Genomic DNA, 12862 nt, shown 5'->3' with positions numbered 1-12862 from the left:
TCCAGTTCTGTAGTATTAGCCGTCTAGCTAAAAGAGTTGGATAAGCAACAGTGTCCGACTGGATTCTTGACAGGGGGGTACCCATGGGCAGTACTCCAAAAAGGGCTGTAAGGGGAGACGGATCTATAACAGTGTCATATATATCAGAGAAACATTTAAATATGAATTCCCAGAAACCTGACAGTTTGTGACAGCCCCAAAACATATGATAGTGTGGCTGGTTGTGTTTTACACGGACACCGGTAGGATCAGAATCTCAGAATATTCTTCCCAGTTTGGCTTTGGAGCCTTTTTCAACAATAAGATGCACTGTGTTATTTTTAAAAGGGTGACTATAAAAAATATAACAGTAACTCAATTAAAAATGAATCAATAGTCAATAGTAAAACTACCAATAAGAACATTGTGATTATGTACAGTATTTAATCAACATTTTATTCCTGCTTCCACTAGTAGAAACAATAATACCACCACCAGGCCTACTGCCACAAAATAGTTGTGTGGGTGTCTTTCAAACCATGAAGTCAGTCGACTTGGGCGACCTGACAATTCACATAATAAATATTTCTATAGATCTGTCATTCTAATTGAAAGTAAGTTCTATATGAGCCATTTCTATGCTTCCTGTTAAGTTTAGTTTTTGCGTCTTTAAATTTGGTTTTGTCCACCAGCTTCAAACAGCTGAAAATACAATATTTTTGGTTATGGAAAATATTTCACAGCAGTTTAGATGATACAATGATTCTCTACACTATACTTGCTGGTTTTGTTACATAAACTGAAATTAGCTATTAACTATTATAATGTTTCTAAACAGGCAATGGCGGAGTGATTCATGCATAGTGCATCTTAAACTTTGCTAATTAGCTTTGCTAAATTGACCTGATATCATTTTAGGCCTTACACACCTGACCTCATTTTAGACGTGACATATTTGAGAAGATAATTACATGACTAATGTGGCGACAGATATATTTGTCATTGGGTGCATGCAAAATCACACTGACATTCATTGATTAACATTTTCATCACACTGTCACCATGGAAGGTACAGGAAACAGCCCAGCATTTCATAAAATGCCATGAGGCCAAATGTGGCTCAACCTCCACGCTGATACTGGCCTTCCTGACTATGAGTCGGAATTACAATGTGGAATGATCAAACCAGAGTGCAAGCCTCAGAACAAGCAGTCATCTTTATTATGACAACAGAGCAGTCATCTTTATTATGACAACAGAGCAGTCATCTTTATTATGACAACAGAGCAGTCATCTTTATTATGACAACAGAGCAGTCATCTTTATTATGACAACAGAGCAGTCATCTTTATTATGACAACAGAGCAGTCATCTTTATTATGACAACAGAGCAGTCATCTTTATTATGACAACAGAGCAGTCATCTTTATTATGACAACAGAGCAGTCATCTTTATTATGACAACAGAGCAGTCATCTTTATTATGACAACAGAGCAAATATATGCCAAACATCCATCCCCCAAACGGCCCTTATCTTTGGGCCAAACTTGCATGGAATTTCCCTAATGCTGAATTCCAAATCGACCTCTAGTGCCATTCTCTAGTCACTGATCTGAAAGAATTGGATCTAGGTATAAGAAACTTGATGCTCCATCTTTTTTCCCATAGGCTGATTGGAATAACCACCACATCCAATCATTTCAGGTCTACCGGAATCATGTAGCCTCCAATTCCATCACAGCTGCTCCATAGAGTGTGATGTCATACATGTTGTCTCGTCATCCTCTTCCCCTGTCTCCAGGTGGGTGCTGTGTGCCAACCACACAGAGCCGGTCAAGGGTTTCCTGGGCCGATTTCTGCGCAGGAAGCTGATCGAGACGGAGATCAACAGGAACATGCGCAGCAATGACCTCATCAAGGTCATCGACTGGATTCCCAAGACGTGGCAGCACCTCAACGGCTTCCTGGAGGCCCACAGCTCCTCAGACGTCACCATCGGTTAGACACTTAATAAGTGTATTTTGGTGTTGTGACTTGGGCTATGTGAGGTAATGCGTTGCTCAAACTGAAAGGTGCTACATGGTCAATCAGACGTCTGCATTGGCCGAGCAGCATTTACAGTGATATGGCCTCTGCAGAAGTCAGGGCATTCATACTTCTTGCTCTTCGCTGAGCAGCACAGAGCTGTTGTCTAGGAAGTGAGTTTGTGTTTATGCAGAACCTGCCGTCCCCATGTACCGTCGACCAATCATGACAATGCGGCGCTATACAGAGCCCTCCGGATTATTACAACATTTAAGAGGCGCACGGCGATGCGGTACAGAGCTCAATTTAGCCTCTGCGTCACACCATCCGTACTGCGCCTCCGACCACATTTTCCAATCAAGCATGAATTGTCTCTGACCCCACAACATACAGGGAATGTGTTGTGTTCTGCCTTCAGGTCCCAGGCTCTTCCTGTCCTGCCCCATGGATGCAGATGGCTCGCGGGTGTGGTTCACTGACCTATGGAACTACTCCCTGGTGCCTTACCTGCTGGAAGCCGTCAGAGAAGGGCTCCAGGTGGGTACAGACGGAGGTCAAAGGACACAAAGTAGAGGGGTACCGGTGTAGGGTGAAGTTGCCCCTGTCATCAGCATCTATGATTTCTCCTTTCGCTTAACTCATTTCTCGTTTTGTGGCCACCATTACAGCTGTACGGCAAGAGGGCGGCGTGGGAGGACCCATCCAAGTGGGTGAAGGACACCTACCCCTGGAGATCTGCCTCCTTGCAGCATGACAGCCAGGCCCTGCTCCAGTTACGGCCAGAGGACGTGGGCTATGACGGCTACAGCTCCTCCAAAGAGGGCGCCTCCTCCAAACAAGTGTCACAGAGTGACACGGAAGGAGACCCACTGGTAAGGAGAAATTAAAACAAAGCCCTGAAATGCTGAAAGAAGGTCCAGTACGGGGATTTCTCATTTCTGAAGAAGACCATTGACTATCGAAACGTGATTCAGTCTTTTAAGCTTGTCTAATAAAACTATGTGACTTTAATGGTGAGCGAGTGTTGCACCTTTTCCTGTCCCATTATTTCATTTCCTTCAAATATGTTTAGAGAGCGGAGCATCGTTCAGACATTATTGAACATTATTGAATTAAGTTTCCGCCTGAACCCTTCTTTTCAGCACTTTAGTTTTACTTCAGTTTTAGAGTCCTAGGACTGAGCACCACTTCAGTGGTCCAGAAAATATAGACTTATTTAGAGCCAGCACAACACAATTTCAGGAGGCAGGTAGCCTAGTGGTTAGAGAGCCAGAACAACACAATGATTCAGGGAGGCAGGTAGCCTAGTGGTTAGAGAGCCAGATTCAGGAGGCAACACAATGATTCAGGGAGGCAGGTAGCCTAGTGGTTAGAGAGCCAGAACAACACAATGATTCAGGGAGGCAGGTAGCCTAGTGGTTAGAGAGCCAGAACAACACAATGATTCAGGGAGGCAGGTAGCCTGGTTAGTGGTGATTCAGAGAGCCAGTGGTTAAGACAACACAATGATTCAGGGAGGCAGGTAGCCTAGTGGTTAGAGAGCCAGAACAACACAATGATTCAGGGAGGCAGGTAGCCTAGTGGTTAGAGAGCCAGGTGATTCAGGGAGGCAGGTAGCCTAGTGGTTAGAGAGCCAGAACAACACAGATGATTCAGGGAGGCAGGTAGCCTAGATGGTTAGAGAGCCAGAACAACACAATGATTCAGGGAGGCAGGTAGCCTAGTGGTTAGAGAGCCAGCCAACACAATGATTCAGGAGGCACCTAGTGGTTAACAGAACAACACAATGATTCAGGGAGGCAGGTAGCCTAGTGGTTAGAGAGCCAGCACAACACAATGATTCAGGGAGGCAGGTAGCCTAGTGGTTAGAGAGCCAGAACAACACAATGATTCAGGGAGGCAGGTAGCCTAGTGGTTAGAGAGCCAGAACAACACAATGATTCAGGGAGGCAGGTAGCCTAGTGGTTAGAGAGCCAGCACAACACAATGATTCAGGGAGGCAGGCCTAGCCAGAACAACACAGATTCAGGTTAGTGGTTAGAGCCAGCACAACACAATGATTCAGGGAGGCAGGTAGCCTAGTGGTTAGAGAGCCAGAACAACACAGGCAGGTGATTCAGGATTCAGGGAGGCAGGTAGCCTAGTGGTTAGAGAGCCAGAGCCACAATGATTCAGGGAGGCAGGTAGCCTAGTGGTTACAGAACAACACAATGATTCAGGGGCAGGTAGCCTAGTGGTTAGAGAGCCAGAACAACACAATGATTCAGGAGGCAGGTAGCCTTGGTTAGAGAGCCAGAACAACACAATGATTCAGGGAGGCAGGTAGCCTAGTGGTTAGAGAGCCAGAACAACACAATGATTCAGGGAGGCAGGTAGCCTAGTGGTTACCAGAACAACACAATGATTCAGGGAGGCAGGTAGCCTAGTGGTTAGAGAGCCAGAACAACACAATGATTCAGGAGGCAGGTAGCCTAGTGGTTAGAGAGCCAGATTCACAACACAATGATTCAGGGAGGCAGGTAGCCTAGTGGTTAGAGAGCCAGCAACACAATGATTCAGGGAGGCAGGTAGCCTAGTGGTTAGAATGATGATTCAGGGAGGCAGGTAGCCTAGTGGTTAGAGAGCCAGAACAACACAATGATTCAGGGAGGCAGGTAGCCTAGTGGTTAGAGAGCCAGAACAACACAATGATTCAGGGAGGCAGGTAGCCTAGTGGTTAGAGAGCCAGATTCACAACACAATGATTCAGGGAGGCAGGTAGCCTAGTGGTTAGAGAGCCAGAACAACACAATGATTCAGGGAGGCAGGTAGCCTAGTGGTTAAAGAGCCAGAACAACACAATGATTCAGGGAGGCAGGTAGCCTAGTGGTTAGAGAGTGATTCAGGGGCCCTAGTGGTTAGAACCAGTAACCGAAGGTTGCTAGATCGAATCCCAGAGCTGATAAGGTGAAAATCTGTCGTTCTGCCCCTGAACATGGCAGTTAACCCACTGTTCCTAGGCCGTCATTGTTCTCAACTGACTTTCCTAGTTAAATAAAGGTCAAATAAAAAAAATTGAAAAACATGATGAAGACTGAAATCACAGGCATGTTCTAACTCTGATAGATGATTCTAATGCTGATTTGAATGACCGTTTTATTTGTACAGTGATATGTAAAATAGAGTCATATGAAAAGTTTGCTAAGAGAGTTTTACGTTTCCTGAAGCTAAGTGAAGCAACATGAAGGAGACCATGTTGGTGGACATAATAATAAGAAATAATAAACAAAAAAGACATCAGTGAGTAAAGGTGGAAGCTCGTTTCCAAGGATACCAATAACAAACGTAACAGCAGATGACCTTGTCTTTTGAAAGAAGAAAACACAAAGGGGATTTAAACACACAACCCCCCCACACACACACACACACACAGCCATTAAGCTCTGAAATGTCAGCAGCTCGTTATTCGGATGACTACACTTTAATTCCACTTTGTGCGTGATAAACCGTGTGGCAGGTGATTCCTGGGGGGTTGAATAGGAATGGGCTTTCTCTGTTGGCCACTTAATCCTCAACACATTACTGTGTAATCATCAGAGGTGGCCTGCACAGAGCTTTCCAGCCCTGGTCGCTCGCCTCCCTATTGGCCCACCAGGACCATTACAGGGAAATGAAGACCGCTGTGCCAGGTGCTTTCCATATATGGTCGGAATGGGCCACTCCGTTCCTCAGGGCCTTGAGGATCGGCTGGTTTTTCATCTTTCTTTAAAACCACGTCTGATGTAGACCTGAGGAACCAGGTGTGTGCACTAGTGTGCAATTAAGCACGATGCAAGTGGACAAAGCAGCTGACGCTCGAGCCCCTGGTGTCTATCTCTGATAAAGGACCACTGCAATGTCACCTTAATGATAATACCCAGTCTAAGACCTAGTAGTTGTGATAGTGGACTCTGAATAGCAATGTGGTGTTGGCTCTCTTTTTGTTTGCCAGTCTTTTTATTGGTTGGTTGTTTTCTGTGTTTTCCAGATGAATATGCTAATGAGGCTGCAGGAGGCGGCCAACTACTCCAGCGCGCAGAGCTGCGACAGCGACAGCGCCAGTCACCATGACGACCAGCTGGACTCGTCGCTGGAGTCGGCGCTCTAGACGAGAGCTCGGAGAGGAGACCTCAGATGGAGTGACGGAGCGGAGCGCTTTTCAGCGTGGCGTCAGCGAGACGTGGCGGCTCGAACACTTCCAGGCACCCCACACATAACACAGAGAGATGTGTGTAGTCAGGAGATGTCTGTTAGTGGGGTCGGGGGGAGAAAAGCCCTCTGACGAAATGGAGTAGATTTTTGTGTATGGTGGTTGAGACACATTCCTCCATTTCTCCACTGGATGTGGCATCCCAAAATGCAGGCTGCACGTACACAGTGAGAGACAATTATGTCTGTGGTTCTACACCATACAACTGGAATTGACATTATAGTTTTATTTGTTGATTCACAGTTGTTGTATTAACTACGGATGTTTACAAGGGCCAAATTCTGGTTTTGTTTACTAAGGTGCTGAACAAAAAAGGCACGTATCCCTCCCGTCAAACCCTGACCTCAGACGAGCCACATGGTGCTGGTCCCGTGCTTAAACCTGTCCCTAGTTTACAGGCAACGCCAAAACCCTCCGTACACCCCCTCGCCAACAAGCACAAAAAGAGCACTGTGTGTCGTCCAACCAACTGCTACTGTGAAACAATGGACAAGTGCCCGTGTTACCGTTTGATATACTGCCAAGGGCACTGCGACGTGCCCGTCCACATCCAGAGTCCTTTTAGGCTTTTCACACTAGCAGACCTGTTGTTTACCCTTTCCTTTAAAGATGGACAGCACTATACCAACAAATGGGTGCTGAAGGGAGGGGTGGCTCCTTCAATCCAAGGGCCAGGTCAAGAACAGTACAAGCCTGATATTGGTGCTTTCTCAATGCAAAGCTCTGAGACAGGGTGTATTACTTCAGTCTTTGGCTCCCTGCTGACCATCCTGAGTGGATAGGAGATTGACAGGAACACACACTTCCTGACACACAACCATTCAAATGAAGTGGTGCCGTATCGTCTCAGTGGGTGCTTTAATTTCAGTACAGTAAAGGAGAGTTTTATAACTACTTTTAGGCCAAAATATCTCACAGATCCTGTCAAAGTATATTTCCCAAAACCATCCACGTTTGTTTCTGACAGTAATATTGTACAAGCAAAATGGCTGTTATACTGTATTTGCAAGTGGAACGGACCAATTGTATAAAAGTTCAAAGGGTTGGGCATTTTTATAGTTGTTGCTTTTACCCAGTTGAGCTGGGTTCACTTGGACTGTCATGAGCACAACCCTTTGGTTTTATAGCCTAAGGAGCATGTTTTAAGCTTTCTAGGGGGAACATTTGAAGGAGACGTTTCCTTTTACATAACAGCGTGTGGTAGGGACAGAAGCCATTTTGGATTTTGATTGTCCTTCCTCCATTAATGAGTGGGTTGGTTTTGCACAGTTAAAGTGGGGGTGTAAATAATAAAGTATTGCACAGTGAATCAGAGATGCGTTCTTCCCTGTTGATGTTATATTACGCTTTAACTCGTTGAGAATTATTGTACGTTGCAAAAAATAATACAAAATAGAAATGCAAAAAACCAACAAGCTGTCAGAAACAGGTGTATGTCTTGTGGTGATTGGCTGTCTTGCCTATGCAGGAGACATACGATGTACAGTATGATATTATTATTTTAAACGCTGTATATTAATGTTCACTAAATCACTGATTTGAGGAGCAAACCATTCAATTTATCAAGAAAAGCAAATCTGGTCATTGTCACAGATTTTCCTTTTGTGTAATTCTCTGGAACTAGCATTTGGTGACTCATCCCCCGATGTCATAAGGTGTATGCACCAATTTGTAAGTCGCTCTGGATAAGAGCGTCTGCTAAATGACTTAAATGTAAATGTATTCAACAGGCGAAAATTCACAAAGCATTACACTAACATTTCTGAATATACTTAAATTCAGTCTTGTATTCGGTTTTAGTAGAATCTGTTTAGTTTTTTTGTCATCCCATTCTGGAGGTACTATTTTCCTGCTGTTGTGCTATTTACAGGTGCTACTGGTCAACTAAATCTATCAGATTCCATTTTCTGCAGAAAATGTTGTCACAACCTCAGGACAAGCTCTTGTTGTCATCACTTGGCTGTGACAAATGTATTTTTTATTTTGTTTTTGCACACATCATTGTTGGTCTACCCCATCAGCCTGCATCTAAACATAGAGCCTGACACACACACACACACACACACACACACACACACACAGTCGGTAAGACATAGCTCCCCTCCAACACAGCAGACATCTAGTCACCCCTCCCTGCTCCCCTAGGACACAATCAGTTGCCTAGTTAACCAGATGTTTTCACAACACAAACAGTTGCCTAGTTAACCAGATGTTTTCACAACACAATCAGTTGCCTAGTTAACCAGATGTTTTCACAACACAATCAGTTGCCTAGTTAACCAGATGTTTTCACAACACAATCAGTTGCCTAGTTAACCAGATGTTTTCACAACACAAACAGTTGCCTAGTTAACCAGATGTTTTCACAACACAAACAGTTGCCTAGTTAACCAGATGTTTTCACAACACAAACAGTTGCCTAGTTAACCAGATGTTTTCACAACACAAACAGTTGCCTAGTTAACCAGATGTTTTCACAACACAAACAGTTGCCTAGTTAACCAGATGTTTTCACAACACAAACAGTTGCCTAGTTAACCAGATGTTTTCACAACACAATCAGTTGCCTAGTTAACCAGATGTTTTCACAACACAAACAGTTGCCTAGTTAACCAGATGTTTTCACAACACAAACAGTTGCCTAGTTAACCAGATGTTTTCACAACACAAACAGTTGCCTAGTTAACCAGATGTTTTCACAACACAAACAGTTGCCTAGTTAACCAGATGTTTTCACAACACAAACAGTTGCCTAGTTAACCAGATGTTTTCACAACACAAACAGTGTACCATTATGTCATGGTGACACCATACAATCTCAATGACATCTTTTAGTTGAAAACATTTACTGCTTTGAGAGAAGAGTTTCTTTTTTTTGTTGAAACATTTGTCCTTAAATGTTTAATATTTTGTACATTTGTATGTAACATATCGTGTAAATAGACAGTGATTTAAATCATCTGGAGGGATTTTGTAGTCTTTGTAAAGCCCTAATAAATGGTATTTGGTGTCACATGAGCAAACGATGTGTCCTGTTCTATCTCATGTCTCTGATCATTTGTTCTCCTCCATATCTTTCCTCTGGTACAGACTTGGCGATATCCCAAACAAATGTTAACACACACAACTGCTCTTACCTTTATTTACGGTCGCTCTTTGCTAGTGTGCAGTTTTATTTAAACATACATTTGTTTGGGATTGAACGTTGTTCCTGCCAGAACCAGCACCTGTATCTGGACATACAGTAGAGCTGGGGACAGGGTTTCCACTTGGTTCTACCACTATGTCTAAACTTAACATGAACCTTTCCCTCATAGAGAATCATGTTGGGGATGGAAGGTGCTGGCTGGGTAACATTATTGTGCCCAATAGATTATGCCACTATAACCGATTACTGTGCCACTCCAGAGCTTTACCAACAAGTGTGTGTCTATCATTCAGCTTTGGCTTGGTGTCAGTGGGCTACTGGATGAGGATTGGCCAACCCTGTGAGCTCCAGAACTCTGACCAAAAGTGCTCTTGATCAAATACACCATATTTGAAATTGTAAAAAGCTCACTTGTAAAGGAGTTTACGTTCACATTATGTTGCTCGTCCAACAAAAGCTGGTGTCAATGTTCACTAAGAAAGATGTCAGCAACTCCACTTCCAGTTCTGTTAAATGGCCCATTGGTATTAACAGGGGTTCCTTCAAATGTGCTTTAATTGATTTTTAAAAAACAAACTTTTTTAAACTTAGTTTCTGAAAGTACAGAAGAGGAATAATTAGTAATTATAATACAATATCAGGTATAAGCAATAATACAATATTACAAGACATTTATATTATGAACTGCTATAATAGTAAGCGGTTACATTTATAATGGGAGATTCTTAATTGTATCCTTCTTGCGTCCTCTCTCCTTGCCGCCTCCTCAAAACCCATTGGATGACAAAGCCAGAGGTCCCGCCCTCTGACCCTTTCTTCCATTGGGTTTTGAGAAGGGGGCGATGAGAGAGGACACGAGGAGAATGCAATTGAGAAAAGACCCTTGAGTTATAACTGCCAGTAGTTACATGGGGAAATCTAACGATTCATTGGACATTGATTGGAAGGATTGGGGAAGAATGGGACTGTGAGTGAGGGTTGGAGGTCGGAAACGGAGGCGAGTATTGCAGACGAAATTGATTGGAAGGATTGGGGAAGAATGGGACTGTGAGTGAGGGTTGGAGGTTGGAGGTGAGTATTGCAGACAAAATTGATTGGAAATGGAAGAATGGGACTGTGAGTGAGGGTTGGAGGTTGGAGGCAGACGAAATTGAGAAAAGGTTGGTGAAACAACAACTATGCTGAAATGAGGACAATATGGGTGTCAGTTCTGATGCTATGGAGAGGAGGGTGAGGGTCAAGGACTAGAATGGGCGGTAGTGGAAAGACATAGGAAGAAGACAGATCATGACACAGAAAGTAGTGGATTGTCTAGTAAGGACAACATAAAGAGGGCCAAGGTAGGAAGCAAGAGGAATGATGTGTTGGAGTGGAAATTGTGATGGTGTTTGATGAGACCACAGGGCCTCACACCCTATCTGACGAGCTAATGCTGTAGAGAAAGAGGAAGGTGAAGTGAAATTAGCTCAGTTCATTGGAAATAGTAGATTATTAATATTGTGTGGTTGTCAGGCTCAGCAAGAGAAGATACTGGAAATGGAAAAGCTTAATGGAAAGAAGATTAAAAGCCATGTCCCTGGTGTTTATGCTAGATCATCACTGGGGTCCCAATATCTATGTCCACAGATGACAATTAAAGACCATGTGAAGTCAGGCAGAGTGATTGAGGCCAAAAGGTTGTTCAGTAGGAAAGAGGGTCAAAGAAGTGAAAGATTATCAATGATGTCTTGCCGGGAAAAGTACAGAACGGATTCCTTAGTTTCAATGTCAGAGAATGTGTCTCATATGCACTGCAGTGTTTTAAATGCCAAAGAATGGGACATGTAGCTGCTCATTGTAAAGGAAAGAAAAGATGTGCCAGGTGTGGAGGGGCACATAATTACTATGAAAACAATGTGAAGGTTAAGTACTGTAACTGTGGGGGAGAACACAGTGCAGCATTAGGTGGATGCCAGGTACAGAGAAAGGAGGAGCAGTCATGATGGTTTGGAAGCTTGTTCAGAAATATTGTGCTCATGAATGTGTGGTGTCAAAGGACACTTTGATAATGAATAAAGTTGACTTCAAAGTTTTTATTGGTAAGGTTATCAATACGACTCGGGTTGTGGAAAGCAGAAATGCCAGGTTGAAGGTTATTGTGGAGACGGCAAAAGAGATATTGGGGGTAATAGACTGTTGAAATGGTTGTTGACATGCTGAACAGTCCTAAGGGTGGAGTGATTCAGCATGATATAAAGTTTAATGGGGTTGGGGAGGGTGTGGTAGAATTTTGGGTTTTGAATTTTATTTTCATGGTAGTACAGACTTGGGCAGATCATGATTGATCGTACATTCCAGCACAGTAGGTGGCGGCATGCACTTTAAACGTTTGTTTGCGGACCGCCATGATATCATAGAAGAAGAAGAAGAAGAAGAAGAAGAAGAAGAAGAAGAAGAAGAAGAAGAAGAAGAAGCTACTATAAGCTCCACTAGGTGGAGGGGGAGGAGGGCGGACGCCTCGGTGGAAATGGAGTCCCTAGAGAAAACAAGAACAAGATGGTTGTCAGGAGTAGTGCAGTATTATCATAAGGAGACGTATACTTGGAAAACATAGGAGGAATGGAGGGGAAAGGAGAGGGAGAGGAGGTCTAAGAGAGAGAGGAAGAGGAGGTCTAAGAGAGAAGAAGAGGAGGTCTAAGAGAGAGAGGAAGAGGAGGTCTAAGAGAGAGAGGGAAGAAGAGAGGGAGAGGAGGTCTACGAGAGAGAGGGAAGAAGAGGGTGAGCTTTAGTCAGATAAAAATTGTGGGGAAAAGGGAGATGATTTGTTAAAGAATGGTAGAAAGTGTAAGCAGAGGGAGCTGAAGACAGGAGGAGAAATGGAAGTGAATGAGGGTGAAGTATCGGAGGTGGTAGGTGTGGTGAAGTTATCAGGGACTGAGGTATGCACCGAGGATCAGGAGAAAGACGAGTCTGTGACAGTAGGAGTGAAGTTTATGGAAAAAGTGGACTCTTGCCTTTTGGTTGATTCATTTGTGTTTTCACAGTGGGTGAAAAAAGAGTTGGGTAATGTGGAATCAGTGAGGGTAACCAGACGGGGTCTAGTGATAATTGTAATGTGGAATCAGTGAGGGTAACCAGACGGGGTCTAGTGATAATTGTAATGTGGAATCAGTGAGGGTAACCAGACGGGGTCTAGTGATAATTGTAATGTGGAATCAGTGAGGGTAACCAGACGGGGTCTAGTGATAATTGTAATGTGGAATCAGTGAGGGTAACCAGACGGGGTCTAGTGATAATTGTAATGTGGAATCAGTGAGGGTAACCAGACGGGGTCTAGTGATAATTGTAATGTGGAATCAGTGAGGGTAACCAGACGGGGTCTAGTGATAATTGTAATGTGGAATCAGTGAGGGTAACCAGACGGGGTCTAGTGATAATTGTAATGTGGAATCAGTGAGGGTAACCAGACGGGGTCTAGTGATAATTGTAATGTGGAATCAGT

At 43.8% G+C, this 12862-nt stretch overlaps 1 pseudogene; it reads left to right on the top strand.

The window, feature by feature from the left end:
- LOC118379495 (neuron navigator 3-like) overlaps window positions 1–9256 on the top strand; it is a 276779-nt pseudogene extending 267523 nt beyond the window's left edge.
- Window positions 9257–12862: the final 3606 nt, after the last annotated feature.

The sequence above is a fragment of the Oncorhynchus keta genome, unplaced genomic scaffold (assembly GCF_023373465.1).
Source record: "Oncorhynchus keta strain PuntledgeMale-10-30-2019 unplaced genomic scaffold, Oket_V2 Un_contig_8101_pilon_pilon, whole genome shotgun sequence".
Lineage (NCBI taxonomy): Eukaryota > Metazoa > Chordata > Actinopteri > Salmoniformes > Salmonidae > Oncorhynchus > Oncorhynchus keta.
Note: the sequence above shows the minus strand (reverse complement) of the source record. Positions and strands in the feature narration are given on the sequence as shown.